This window comes from Cervus canadensis, chromosome 15 (genome assembly GCF_019320065.1).
Source record: "Cervus canadensis isolate Bull #8, Minnesota chromosome 15, ASM1932006v1, whole genome shotgun sequence".
NCBI lineage: Eukaryota > Metazoa > Chordata > Mammalia > Artiodactyla > Cervidae > Cervus > Cervus canadensis.
The window spans coordinates 14,718,931-14,734,272 of record NC_057400.1 but is presented as its reverse complement, the minus strand read 5'-3'; positions in this window follow the sequence as shown (position 1 = coordinate 14,734,272).

The window sequence follows — 15,342 nt, the reverse complement described above, 5'->3', positions numbered from 1 at the left end:
TGTATCAGGCTTTGGTACTAAAGTTATCCTGGCATCAAAAAATGACTTAGGAAACACTCTCGATTAAAAAAAAAAATCTCTGAAAGGGTTTATAGACAAGTAACAGACCTTCTTTCTTAGTGACACTTGACTTTGGGAAAATCTGAATCTTTCATGAAGTCTGAGGTAGATGCATTGACCCTCACCATATTCCCTCAACCAGACTCAGGTCTTGCCGTGCTTGGGTTACTTATGCTTTGTGCACGCATTTGCTTCCTCACTTTATTATTATTGTTTGGTGGTTTCCTTCTCTTTTTTTGGAATATAATTGCTTTACAGTGCTGAGTTAGTTTCTGCTATACAATGAAGTGAATCAGTTTTATATATACATATATTTCTCCCTCTTGAACCTCCCTCCCACCCCTCCTCACTTTATTTTAAATTAATTAATTAATTAAAAAATAAAATAAAATAAAACCACATAAGGGATGGTTCAAAAAAAAAGATTAATTCAGAGATTAAATGAGCTAATGTATGCAAAGCTCTTAATCACTTTCTCATGTCACATTACATATAACTAATATATGTTAGCCACTATTATTCTTTCTACATTGTTACTCTTTTCCCATTTTTTTCTTTCTTTTTCTGGATGTGGTCTATTTTGGCAATGACATTAATAAAACATGCTGCCTGTATTACACAAGTGTCTTTAAAAAATAAATAAAGAAAAGAAAAAAATAGTGTTATTTCTCTATCTTTTGTATAACTTTTCAGTTTTAATTAATTTTTACAGAGTCCAACAAAAACAGTTGTATTTTTCTACCTCTCAGTGAAAATTCTTCTCTCCTCTATTTTGATATGGGAATCCTTGCTTTAAGACAAAGAAATGAATATGTCTCTTCCAGACATATAAGATGGGAGAATGGAGGGACTGTATTTGGAGAAGCGAGGCTCTTAAGCGAAAGACCACAACATACAGGAAGAACACTAGATTAGGAGTTAGCAGGTCTGGGTATTTGACTATGTTTCCTCTCTTATTATTTGCATGAGTCAATAAACTTCTTTGAGCTTTAGTTTCTTTTCCTATAAAACACAGAGAATAACACCAGCCTTATGAAATTCAGAGGATTAATGGGAGGATCAAATGGGATAAACAATATTAATCTATTTACAAAATGCTATAGAAATATAGTATGTTCTTTTCATGCCTTCACATTGAGCACTCTGGAAAGCTGTCAGGGAACATGAAACAAAAGAATGTCATAGCTCCTGTTGCCTTTTTATTCCATCTTAATGAATATCCCCCAGCTAATCCGCAGTCACAGAGGAGTCACATTAATATGGAACTTATATAAATCATAACTGATACAGCAGCCTGGAAAGGCTTTAATCAGTAGCCTTCACTCCAGATTATTTTAAAACTTCAATAATGGTCAAATGAGCTGCATGGCAGTTTAATTAATTTGCATTAAGCCCAGAGGTCCTGAAAGAGTAGTGAGTTTATGAACACAACGCCTAAGGGTTCGGCAGGAGTATGTCAAGCCTGAATGGGTATCTGGGCTGGTTCCCTTCATTTCTCCCAAGTCAAGCTGTGTGTGTGTATATGTTGCATTCACACAATTTGTCTCCCTGTTTATTACATTAGAATTGGCCTTGAAGCCTCTGAAAATGAGCTCGCTTGCTGTCACTTGCTAAAGAAAAGCTTTGGAACTTTCCGTGAATTCCAATTGCCTCTGCTCTCGTTGCTCCAGTTTCTATGGTTAATAGAGAGCTGGCTGCATGCCATTTTTATTTTTGTGGAGGAGAATTGATGATTTTTATTCCCTTCCCGTCACACTGGCTTGGTCATTAGTATGTTCCAATGCAGAAATCCCACGAGGTGATAGTGGCATTCCTGAACTGTTTCAGTCTGAGCCAGACGCTGCACTGAGTTGGCCCTGCTCATTCTCAACCTGGACATGAGTCTGGGCAGGACTTATCACCTTATTACCATTTCTCTGAGTTTGGAGTTATAGCCATTCCTCAAGAGACATTTATATCCACATGGTCAGGAGGGCAAAGAGGAAGAAAAACAAAGTAGGTAAGTAGAGTCATTCATCTGATTCATTGTATCGGTCTTCTCTTTTTCTATCAAATGCAGCCACCAAATGGGTGATATTTTGCAATGGTAGCACTAGCAAACTAGTTCAAGGGACAATAATGTATCAAGACTACATATATCCCAAATTGTGAAGATTTAATGATGTGGAGTCTGTGAAGCAGGTCCAACAGAATCTGGTGTGTAGTAAAAAGAGTGGATGTTTACTGAACATTTCCTATCTAAGTGTAAGTCCTCCTGCTGAGATGACTTATCACCTTGGTATGTGTTCAAACTCTTTGTGACCCCATGGACTGTAGCCCACCAGGCTCCTCTGCCCATGCAATTCTCCAGGAAAAAATACTGGAGTGGGTTGCCCTTCTTCAGGGGATCTTCTCCCACCTAGGGATCGAACCTGGGTCTCCTGAATTGCAGACAGATTCTTTACTATCTGAGTCACCAGGGAGAGTGAAGTCACTCAGTTGCATCTGACTCTTTGCAACCCCATGAAGCCTGCCAGGTTCCTCCATCCATGGGATTTTCCAGGCAAGAATACTGGAGTGGGTTGCCATTTCCTTTTCCAGGGGAACTTCTCAACCCAGGTATCGAACCCAAAGTCTCCCGCACTGCATGCAGACTCTTTACCATCTGAGCCACAGGGAAGCCATACTTACTGAACATGTCCTATCTAAATGCAAGTCCTCTTGCTGAGATGACTTTTCACCTTGGTACTTGTTCAAAGAACCTAGGGTGGTGCTGTTACACAGATCTTTCTGTATTGATAGGAATGTAACATAACACTGTTCAATATGATAGCCATGGGCCACATGCGTCTCAAGCATTTGAAGTGTGACTAGTGAGACTGGGAAACTTCATTTTTATTGAATGTAAGTGTAAATAGCCATAGCTACTGTATAGGAAAGTACAGATCTGGACCTCACTAGAAGAGGCCCATTTAAACTTGAAACAGTTACAATATGATCTCAGCATGGGCTATCACATTCCTTGCAGTCCTCTAGGCTATCTATACAGTGTCACCTTCACTAAGAGTTACAGTAAATCCCCTATATATGAACATCTACGTTGAGAACTTTAAAAGATGTGAATGTGGGTCTTGTTCCAGCCCTTGCTGGAACCTGTCCCATCAACGTCAGACATGAATGAAATTGCAGCCTGCCCTCCATCTCCTATTGCTGATGATCCTTCAGCTCTACTATCTCCCACCTCCTCTCTTTCCTCCAGTCAGTAACTCTTCTTGCCTGTTTACTCGATGCCAGCCCCTATATGCCAGCCGTTGTACTGTACTACTGTACTTTTCAACATAATACTGTAAGATTAAAAATGTTTTCTTTATTATTTATGTTTGTATTTTTTAATATGTTACTTTTGTGGAAAATATTACCATACAGAACTATACAATATTACACGCGTACATGCTCAGTTGCTGAGTTGTGTCTGGCTCTTTGTGACCCCATGGACTGTAGCCCACTAGGCTCCTCTGTCCATGGAATTGTCTAAGCAAAAATACTGGAGTGGGTTGCCATTTCCTCCTTCGGGGGATCTTTCTGACCCATGGATCAAACCCAAGTCTCCTGCGTCTTCTGCATTGGCAGGTGTATTCTTTACCACTTCACCACTTACAGTACTGTACTATATATAGCTGATTGTGTTAGTTGGGTTCATAGGCTAACTTTGTTGGACTCACGAACAAATAGAACTTACAAATGCACTCTCATAATGAAATACTCATTCATATGCAGGGCACTTACTGTACACAAGGTCAGATCTTAAGTACCCAGCACATAATTTAATTGGATGTGTTGCTATTTCCATCCAAACATGTTAAAATCTCCATTGTTGCACATTCTAGTGGTAGAAAATAACATTTAAAGAATGGCCTGGAAGAACCCTAATAGGCTTCTAAGTGGCTATTTGAGGGAATTTTCATCTCTGCTCAGGTTTGGATGGATCTCTGTGGTGTAAGAAGGAAAAATTGAATGTGTTAAGGAGTTTTCTGAACAGGACTAGAGATATGAAAGTGAGGCGGAGATGGTGAAATGTGGTTTAGAGGTGAGTAAGGACCTGGATTCTCACTCTTTGCTTTCAAGAGAGAGCCTGGTGAAGAAGCAGCCTCTGCTTTTACCTTAGGGGGAAACCATTGCCCCACAGCCTCAACATATTCTGTTGTGTCAGAAACACAAGTCCAGCAGGAAGAGCTGACAGCAGGAAGAGGAGGAGGTCTTTATTAGTTAAGTCAATATCTGTCTATCACCTGGGTATCAGTCCTCTAGGCAGGGAATATAGTGAGCAACAGTTGATGCTGTCCTTGCCCTCATGGCACTAGCAGGCTAGTGATACAGACAAACATGATTATATAGTGACTCAAAAAGCTGCGAAAGTCACTCAGTTGTGCCCGACTCTTTGTGACCCCGTGGACTATACGGTCCACGGAGTTCTCCAGGCTAGAATACTGGAGTGGGTAGCCTTTCCCTTCTCCAGGGGATCTTTCCAACCCAGGGATCAAACCCAGGTCTCTTGCATTGCAGGCAGATTCTTCCCCAGTTGAACCACAAAGGAAGCCCCCCAAAACTAGTGATAGGCAAAAAAATTTGCTGAGGAAGGAAGGTCTGGGCTTAATTCTACAGGATGTGTCCTGTCTTAGGGAGTGCCTCCTGTGACTGAAGATGAAAGAGCAGAAGATTATAATACTTCTCACTCAATACCTTAGTATTTGAGGTACTACATTAGCTACTAGTATAAGATGCAAATGTGACTAAGACAATTTCTTCTTTTGAAGACCAGGGGAAGACTTGGAATGGGGTAAACTGGAGGAGTAAGTGTGTACAAAATAGATGCCAAGGCAAATTCTAGAATGCAGTCAATGTCAAATGGTGGGGGAGGTCAAGAGATGGGGTTCAGAAGAGGCAAAGATCTGTCCTGATGGCAACATTGGGAAGGCCTTGTTGACAATAGGCTTTAGACTGGACTTTGGAAAAAGACAGGAGCGGGTGGAGCCCCCTGCTTCAACTTAACCAGGTGGGCTTGAGCAGTGAACACCATAACTGACACCACCCTACTCAAATGATGAGACCATGCTCATGTACCAGCTTCCCTTTTCAACTCAATATTGTTTCATGGGGGGGGGGGCAGATGTGAGAAAGAAGCTCACCAGTGGCCGAAATCTAATGTTTCTCCAGCTAGGCAATAGAGATTGGAACTAATTTAAGCTGATATAGAGGAAGAATGAAGTGATCTTTGCTGTACCTTAGGGGTCTGCGATGAAAGTAATACTTTTTTGCATACACTGTATGAAAGTGCATGATTCCTACCCTCAGAGAGCTTACTACTGTCAGGAGGATGGGTGGATAAAAAAATGTGTTAATATTTTCCACAATGTAATTAGTGCCACAAATGAGGCATCTTATAGGACATTCAGAAGAAGGAAAGGCCACTTGGTAGAACAAAAAAAGTTTTAGAGTATGAAATGATATTGGTAATAGCTCAAAGAGAACAGTGAGATTTCAGAGAGGGGAGGGAATGGAACTCCAGTAGGGAAAAGTGCTTGAACAAAGACTTGTGAAATGTCCTTGTTCTAGAGGTAGAGATGAATTTAGTCCTTCTAGGGAAGATGGGCAGAAACACCTTGCCTTCCCCTGGCTCAGGGTCTGACCATTCTTTACTGGGACAAATCCCCACTGAAAATCAGTATGTTTTTCTTGTATCCCCCAGACCAGGGATATTTTATTAAGATGTACTTCATCCAGTTTGTTTTAAAAAATGATACAAATATTTATTATTTGAAATACAGTATAATATTTGACATGCTTTTTATAAAATACAAAGGACCTTTAAGGACCCTCCCTTTAGACTGTGACTCATTGTCAATCTTCCTCCTCATTTGAAAATCATCAGAGTTTACTTGGGTTTAAGATATCTGTATGGGGAGATATGAGAGTTAATATTGGGAAGCTTGGGTCAGATTTTGCATTTCATACTGAGTGGACACAGAAGAAAAGGATAAGATCAGAGGACTCTGATCAGATTAGGATGAACTTAATCAAGGAAGACCAAGAATCTTGGGAATGGTATCATGAACTAGGCATTGATGAACAAAAAGAAAAGATGGTGAAAGGATAGTAGGGTAGGGGGAGGAACATCCACTTAGTGCTGCATTGCAGAATAAGCAGTTAATGAATAAATGAATGAATTAGTGCAGGTGATGTGAAATTATTCAAGTGAAAGATCCTATGGATAGAATGAGCCACTGAGAGAGAGCTTCTTCAAAGATGAATGAGTCAAAAAAATGCATGGCTCATATTTGGAACTCTGTAGGTTGACAGCAGATAAAGAAAAAAAATATTATTGCTACTATCACATGAGAAGAAAAGGTGTCCTTGGGGCTAATTGAAAGTGAGTGCTACCACCAGACTGGTTACGTGGAGTCAGCAGGAGCAGCTGTTTGACTGAGGGGTAGCCTGGGAATTTTATCTATTCTCAGCTAAAAATCAGAGAGGTCTTCCTTTCATGTGAAATAACCCCTAAAAAATCTCCTGGGCCTTCAGGAGATTAACTGGGAGCAAAATTCAGGCAGAAAATAGAGGTGATGGGCTGATGGGCAGGCTGTGGTATTGGCTATTGAACCCAGGATATGGATTTGGATTTAATTCAGCAGAAAATGATTTTCAGGGTGAGCAGTCCATCCAGTTGGACTCCCAAGACTGAAGCAAGAGTCAGTAATTTTGGTGGCCTCCCAGCAGTGGGAAGAAGGATGGAGGAACAAGTGCATTAGTATTTGGAAGGAGGAGAAGCTTGTTTTAGCTGAGATGTAGGGCTTCCTGCCTAAAAGTCAGTCACATAGAGTCCAACTTAGATGCTGGCCTTAGCTGTGGGGCCGTGGCCAGAGAACACTTTGTAGGTGGCTCTTGCACCAGAGTTCTACTACATTTTAAAAGAGAGGGGAAAGCACAGTAATTTTCTAGAAGGTTTGAAACCTTGTCAGCTCCCCTTTCTCTGTCCAGGTTCTGAATGATCTGAGAAGGAAGACAAAAGAGAAGCAGATAGAATCCAGGATGGTGGATGTGGCTTTGGGTCTGTCAATGCCTCCAGAATTAGGCACGCTCCTCCCCCTCCTCACAAGCTGGAGAGGGAAGCACGTTCTGGAGGAGTTCAAGAAGTCACCTGCTCCCCAAGGGCAGCTTATTCCCCAGAGGAGAGAAGAGGGGCTGAGACAAGCGGGTCCAATGGTTCTCACACTTATCAGACTGGCCCTTAATGGTGTGTGGTGCCAGCAGCAGGAAGAAATAATCCTCTTCTCCAGGATCTGGCTGAACCAAGTGGTTTTCCTGATTCATTTAGAAACTGACTCAGGACTCAGAAGATGGCAGCTCCCTCTACCCTTCCCTTCCCCATCCCTTATAGATCTACTATGGACTTTGAAATCAACTGGATTCTCTGGGGACTATATAGCAAAGAAGGCAGCTTCCTTCTATGCTATAGTTCCTTGCTATAAAGGGACTGGAATAAAGTCCCAGTTTCCCTGAAAAGCTATCTAAAAGTGTTTCAGAGGTTGAAAGTGAAAGTGTTAGGCACTCAGTTGTGTCTGACTCTTTGTGACCCTATGGACTGTAGCCCACCAGGCTCTTCTGTCATGGAATTCTCCAGCAAGAACACTGGAGTAGGTTGCCATTCCCTTCTCCAGGGGGTCTTCCCAACCAAGGGATTGAACCCGAGTCTTCTGCATTGCAGGCAGATTCTTTACCATCTGATCCATCAGGGAAGGTTGAGTTTATTCAGTTCAGGGAACCTCTCTCAGATCTACTAGAGAAATTTTGGATTCTGGATCCTGGGAGCTGATGACAAACCTGTACTCAGAATTGGCTATGTAATTTGAAAGGCCTAGCATGAAGGGAAAAGCAGGTCCCTGGATCAAAAGTTATTAAGAATTGTAGGATGACAACAGCATAGCACTGATCCATGTTTGGGACCTTATCTGTACAAGGTCTGGTGCAATGGCAAAGCTCCCACACCATGTGAAGCTAGCCCTTGATGCTCCTGGATGTTATTGGTGGTCTGTAGGATAGTTTCTTCCCTCTTTTCTCTCCAGCAAGGAGCATCTCTTTCTCTCTCTGTTTCGTTTTACACATATACACACACAGACTCTAAATGTAATTTATGTGTAACATGTATAAGAGAAATTTCACTTATCAGTAGTGTACAGCTTGACAGATCTTTCACAAAATAATCACATCAATTACCCACACCAGTTCACAGAACATTAGCAAAATCTCAGGAATCCCTTTGTGCTCCTTTCTAACCATTCCCTGTCTCTTGTGATTGGTCTCTTTCAGTCAGTTCTCTTTGTGAGATCTACCTGTGTTGTTGTACGTGGCTGAGCTGGTTCATTTACTTTGCTGTGTTTTAAGTCATTGTACTTATTCACGGATGTATTTATTCCTCCTATGGTTGATGAACATTTGGGTTGTTTCTAGTATTTGGCTATTACACTTAGTGCAGCTGTGAACATTCCAGTGCATCTCTCCTGAAGCATACATGCACTCATTTTGTTGGAGTTGCTGGCTCATGGAGTAACCTTATGCTCAACTATAGTGGTTACTGGTATTTCCCCAAAGTGGCTGACTAATTTACCCTCCTACTAGGCTCAGAGAGTGAAGAATCTGCCTGCAATGCAGGAGACCCCAGTTCAATCCCTGGGTCGGGAAGATTCCCTGGAGAAGGGAATGGCTACCCATTCCAGTATTCTTGCCTAGGATGAATCCCATGAACAGAGAAGCCTGGCGGGCTACAGTCTATAGGGCAAACAATGGGACATGACTGAGCAACCAACACTTTAGAATATATGAGAGTTCCATTTGCTTAATATTTAATACTCTTGCCAACATTGCTTTGTCTTCTTATAAAACTGTTTTTATTTTGACCATTTTGGTTAGAAGGGTATATAAAATTGATTCATGTCTCCCTTGCCTAATTCAGAAAGGATGGAGAAATTCTTATACTTGTGCATAAAACACAGCTCCTATCTCAGCTTCCCTCTGTCCAGTGGCTTCATTTTTGCATCATTTTGTTTTTTTCTCCACCTGGTGGCAAACAGAGCCACAGCAAATTTTTATTTAGGAAAAGAGAAGCCTATGGACTAAAGAAGTCAAGGAAGATTTTGTGGAAGTTATGAGATTTGAGTTAGATTTCTAAGTACATCAACAATGTGGTGGGTTGGCAGGGAGGAATTCTTAGGTGGATTAAGGTGGAGAGAGTGGTCACATCAAACCTGCTCTGGCTGCAACGGCAGATTCAACTGGGGAGCAGTGGTCAGTATGGCTGAGGGCTGCAGGGCCAGAGTGCATGCAATGACCCCCCGTGGCTAAGAAACTTGGTTGCTACCCCTGGTTTGCTCATGTCTGGTTTAGGAAAATTAATCTGACCAAGGTCCATTCAAGGGAACCCAAGGGGAAAGACTGTAAGCTAGCTAGGACAGGAGGAAAGGATGATGTAGGGGTCTGGATTAGGGTTCCTAGTAGTTTCAGAAGACCAAAAAGGAGTTGGACATATTTGGAAGAAAGGATGGATGGTCCTTCATATTCCTTGTTCCTATGCCAACATCATAGGGAAAAGGATCATCAGAGGATGCTCGATTAGATGGCTCATGGAGAGGCACCCTTCTGTCTCCTTGTGTGGGTCCTTCCCTCCCTGCCTCCAGTACGGAGCATCAGTATATAGATACGCATATTAGGCACATTTCATAAAATCCTTATCTAATTGACTAACAAAATTGTGGCAATGCCTCTTGGTTCTGAAGTTAGAAGAGTATGACAGAGCTACCTGAAATCATACATTTCAACTGATTCCATGATTTTTCATGATGGAAAGGAAGGACTGTTTTATTTGTTTTTCTTTTTTAATTTTGTAAGCATATAAAGATTATTTTGGTAGTTGGAAGTCCCAAATATATGTTGAATATATTTGCATGCAGGACATGATATAGGCTATTTTGTGTAGTTCTTTTTCTCCATGGTTGCAAATGATGTCTTCCTGCCAGTTTTGCTGGAAAAGGTACAAGTTACCACTTCAATTTCTTTCACATTTCAGTACTTGCCTACCATGCTATCTGTATATGAAGTTTATTGCCTGTCTATAGGGGTGTATGCAGTTCTTTTAAGTATTTAAAACAATATTTTCCCTAAAGACGCCACACAAAAACTACTAGAACCGATAAACGAACTCAGCAAAGTAGCAGGATATAAGATTAACACACAGAAATTGCTTGCATTTCTTTACACTAACAATGAAATATCAGAAGGGAAATGTTAAAATTGCACCAAAAAATAAAAAAATGTTAGGAATAGAATGGTATTTCATTCTGCCGTATTCCCAAATGCCTATTTTAGGATGCAGGAGATGTGTACCTAGCTCTCTCTTTTGTGTCCAGAAGGCATGAACTCATATACAGAACGAACTTTCAATGGCTTGTGCTGCACAGAGGTAGTGGTGGTAGGTGAGTGACAGGGGTCTCCAATCTCTGCCAGGATCTCCAGTCTTTCTCACTTAAAGTCAAATGGTTGTTGTTGATGCGTGTGGGTTTCTGTGCATGTGGGCATCTTCAAAATAATCTGTGGTGGCTAAGAGTTTGGAGAGTAGTGTTCCAAATGAGGGCTCCAATTAGCCAATGACTAGGAATGGCTGTATACTTCTTGAGTGATGGTTTCCTGCCCTTTTTCCCACTATAAATGTTCATAAGCTTTGGGACCTCCTTGGTAGCCCAGAGGCTAAGACTCTGCACTCCCAATGCAGGGAACCTGGGTTCAATCCCTGATCAGGGAACTAGATCCTGCATGACACAGCTAAAGATCCTGCGTGCCACAGCTAAATATCCCACATGCCACAGCTAAGACCAAGCACAGCCAAATAAGTAAATAGTAAAGTGAAAGTCGCTCAGTTGTGTCCAACTCTGCAACCCCACGGACTATATAGTCCATGGAATTCTCCTGGCCAGAATACTGGAGTGGGTAGCTATTCCCTTCTTCAGGGGATCTTCCCAACCCAATGATTGAACCCAGGTCTCCCACATTGCAGGTGGATTCTTTACTAGCTGAGCCACCAGGGAAGCTTTTAAAAAAAACTGTCCAGAAGCCTCAAGACAACCACCTATACTCACTGGACCTCAGTTTCCAACTGTCTAGGTTGAAGTTAAGGCCATTTGTCCCACTTTTCTCTCAGCTGTATTGTAAGCACCCCATACACGTGAAAGGTATACAGGAGGCTTACATAAAGGATTTTTGTTATTAACCAAATAAACACTTCAGAAATCCTTCAGAGATTCCCCCATGAGACATTTAGACTTGGAGCATTTGACTTTACAGAGTTAGAAAGACAGGAAGAGAGAATATTTATTACCAGTTCTTATTTAGGTAGAGTTTTCTTATCCTATTTATCTAAAATAAGAGGCAAAAATCTGGAGTGGTTTTGATTGGATCTAAATATTTCTCCACATTTGAATGGACTCCAAGGGTACATTTCAGCATTTGGCCCAAGAGATCGGCACGTTCCGCAGGGGAGCAAGGCTGTCTGTGTGCAGTGGTCCTGCTCTGGCTGCACACAGGCGATGATGTCATGTCCCCACCACACTAGCTGTCACCATCACCTGCCTCCTTCTGCTCTAAGCTGACAGTGGGCTAGGAGCCCTGGAATTATGAGAAGCAAGCTTCTGCTTTTTGCAACTCAGGACACTCTGGACATTTTAACTCTGAGACACTGGCCTTTGCTCAGGCACTGTTCATACTTTGGGAGAGAAGAATTATCATAGCTAATATTTATTGAGAATTTATGTACCAGGTATAATTCTAAACACAGTCCTTCTGCTGACTCATTTAATCTTCCTAATACTTGAGGTAGGCAGTGTTACTCTTCCTAGTTTACAGACGAGGAAACTGAGGTGTAGAGAGGCTTAATATCTTCAGTCCACCCTGCAGTAAGGGACAACACGGGTGATATTCAAAAGCTGTAATGATATTCAAAAGCTGATCATTGGCCAATGATCCAGACATCGGCCAATCAGAGGCAAGACTGTGACCTCAGAACAGATGCTACGTGTAAGCAAAGCTGGCATGGCTACATAGATCCTACTGGCTGAGCATCACTCCAAGTGGGGATTCAAATCTGGGCAGTCTAGCTACAGGGTCCACATTCTTGCCACTTCCCTGTAACATCTCATTGCTCTGGGAAGATGCTCCATCAACAGTGGGCAAAAGTAAGGTGCTATGATCCAAGTGCTCCCTTGCAGGGGCTGGGGGGAGTTCTGTTTTCTCTGTCTCCTGCCCCTCCTCTTGGCATTTACAACACCCAGAGCATGATCATGCTCTTGTGGCATCATTCGTAAGTGATCTTCTGGTTTCTGCTCCACAGTACTCTTTCTCTCTCCTTGTCAAGATCCAGGGTTCACTTACCCGCTTCCAGGCTCTCCGCAAACGAACAACCCTTTACCCTACATGTCAATACATCCAACAGTTCTGCTTTTGCTCTTTTGCTCTATGCCATATGTCTTCCCTAAAGGCATTGAGAATCTGTGGTTTTCAAGAGGTGGCCTAGGCTGGTCCTAGAAAATGTGGGGCAGGAAGAAGAGGCCCACACAAGGGCTTAATGGCCAACCCCAGAAACCCCTTCAAGTTCCCAAGTGTTCTTTACGGAAAGAAACAGAATACATAGACTGAAATTTCTCCACAGACGGAAAATTGACACAGAGGGCTTCCCTGTTGGCTTGGTGGTAAAGAATTCACCTGTCAATGCAGGAAACACAGGTTCGATCCCTGGTCCGGGAAGCTCCCACATGCCGTGGAGCAACTAGGCCTGTGCTCTAGAACCTGGAAGCTGCAACTGCTGAGCCCACATGCTGAAACTACTCAAGTCCGCATGCCTAGAGCCCACGCTCCACAACAAGAGGATTCACTGCAGTGAGAAGGCCTTGCACCACAACTAGAGAGACCAGCCCCTGCTTGCCGAAACTAGAGAGAAGCCTGAGCAGCTACAAAGACCCAGCACAGCATAAGTAAACAAGTAAAACTACATATATATATATATTTAGAAAGCTGGCACAGACTTTCTGATTCAGTAGGTCTGGAGGGAATCCTGAGAATCTGCATTTCTAACAAATTTTCCAGGCGATGCTGCTATTGCTGGTCTGGGTACCACACCTTGAGATCATAGCACATTTTTCCTCTGTCTTTAGAGCCAGCCCACCTTCCTAGTGATTGATTTCACCTAGGAAAGGCCTCCTGGCTCAAGGCTCAGGGCCTGTTCTAGTCATTTCTCAGGGGCATTGGCCGCATCCTCATTAAGGGCACTTGTGTGATGAGTTTATCCTGACCCATGTCCAACACCTGGGCCTTGCTGGCCTGAAACCAAGGGCTGCTCTGAGTGTGGTGTGGTGTGGTGGTGGTCATGGGCAGCCAGGAGTGCTTGTGATCAGTGTTCACTAGGAACCCATCAATCTCCAATTCCACATGCTTGCTACTGTCCACTGGGATCCTGATGTCAAAAGGCACAAAAGGGTGCCTAGTGCAAATTCCCCCTCATACCGCTCCCCACACTCCTCTCCCAACTTTTCCTCCTTAGAACAGTTCTTACCTCTTTTCTGGAATCTTATCATTCCTCTGCAGCTTTCGCTTCTGGGATTCCTGAGCACTCCTTCCCATGTTTTATGGCATTGATTTAGACTGTGAGCAGCTGGAGGGCACGTCTCACTGCCTTATTGATCCTTGTCAAAGTGCAGAGCACGCTGTAGGCTCTCTCTGAATGTTTGATTATTGTTGTTGATCAGTCGCTCAATCATTTCTGACTCTTTGTAAGCCCATGGACTGCAGCACGCCAGGCTTCCATGTCCTTCACTATCAGAGTTTGTTTGAACTCATGTCCATTAAGTTGGTGATGCCATCCAACTGTCTCATCCTCTGTCATCCCCTTCTCCTCATGCCCCCAATTTTTTCTAGCACCAGGGTCTTTTCCTATGAGTCGGCTCTTCACATCCTGTGGCCAAAGTACTGGAGCTTCAGCTTCTGGCATCAGTCCTTCCAATGAATATTCAGGGTTGATTTCCTTTAGGAATGCTTGATAAATGAAACAAAGGCACCAATTAGTAAGATAACACAACAGAGGTAAGGTTGATGGAGTCATCTGACCTGAGTGTAGGTTTCAGTTTTGTCAATTGTTAATTGCAAAACCCTGTATAGGAATTACTCAACTTTGTTCTCAGTTTTCTAATCTGCAAAGTGGATACAACAGTATATTCCTCATAGAGCTGTTGTATCAAGATAATACATGTAAAGCTCTCATCACTGGGCACACGAATAGGTTATCAGACAATGGTATTTATTAGCAAAAGAACCACTTGCTAAACAGATGGGGGGTGGGCACAAAAAGAGGAATCTTGGGACCTTTATGTTTCAGGCTTTCACCCAATATCATATTTTAGCTTGATCTATTGAAGTGGGATAAAGCAAGAGACTCTAGAGGGTAGATGTGTCCTGTCTGAAGGGACAGAACAAAGAGAGTGGAAAGAGACAAGCAGACAGACCCAGCAGGCACTCCACAGCCTGTCTGGCCTTTGTTTCCACTTCTGTGTTTGTTTCTAATGGCGTTAATTCTCTGTCTGCTCTCTTTCACAGACACACTTTTTGTCTGCATTCATCAACAGATACAATAAAACCTGAATCGCCCTGTGCTGAGAACTAGGTCACCAGAGATCTGTGTTTAATAGGTGTTTGGGAATGCCACTGCTTATTAGTATACACGATACGTCAGGGCTGTTAAAAACACACGCCTCGTTCAGTCCTCCAAGCTGCGCTTGGCTCTTGTATTAGCTAACTTCCCTTTGGGGCTATGGAGAGGCACACCATGTAATGTGGCAGTCATCCTGGATGCCAACGTCACACTAGTATCATGTGCAGTTTTCCTTCCCTTCCAGGCAGGTGGACAACAGTTCCCCTTGTAGTTGAGCAGGGCCCTGAGTCTGGTCCTGGGTGGCCTGTGAGCAGAGGCAGTGAAACCCCCCCACAGCTCTCTCTCTGAGGGCATGAGATCCTGCAGGAGGCTTTGTTTTAGGGGCAGAGCTTCAAGATTAAAACAACCTGAGCCCTGAGCTGCACCAGGAGGAAAGCTGCCTTAAAGAGGTACTTGCATCATCCCAAATCATTTGATGCATGAAGGCACTGAAATTTTGAGGTTGTTTGTGACTGTCAGATACCCTGGCTCATTCTAATTTTAAAAAATCAATAAGAAAACAT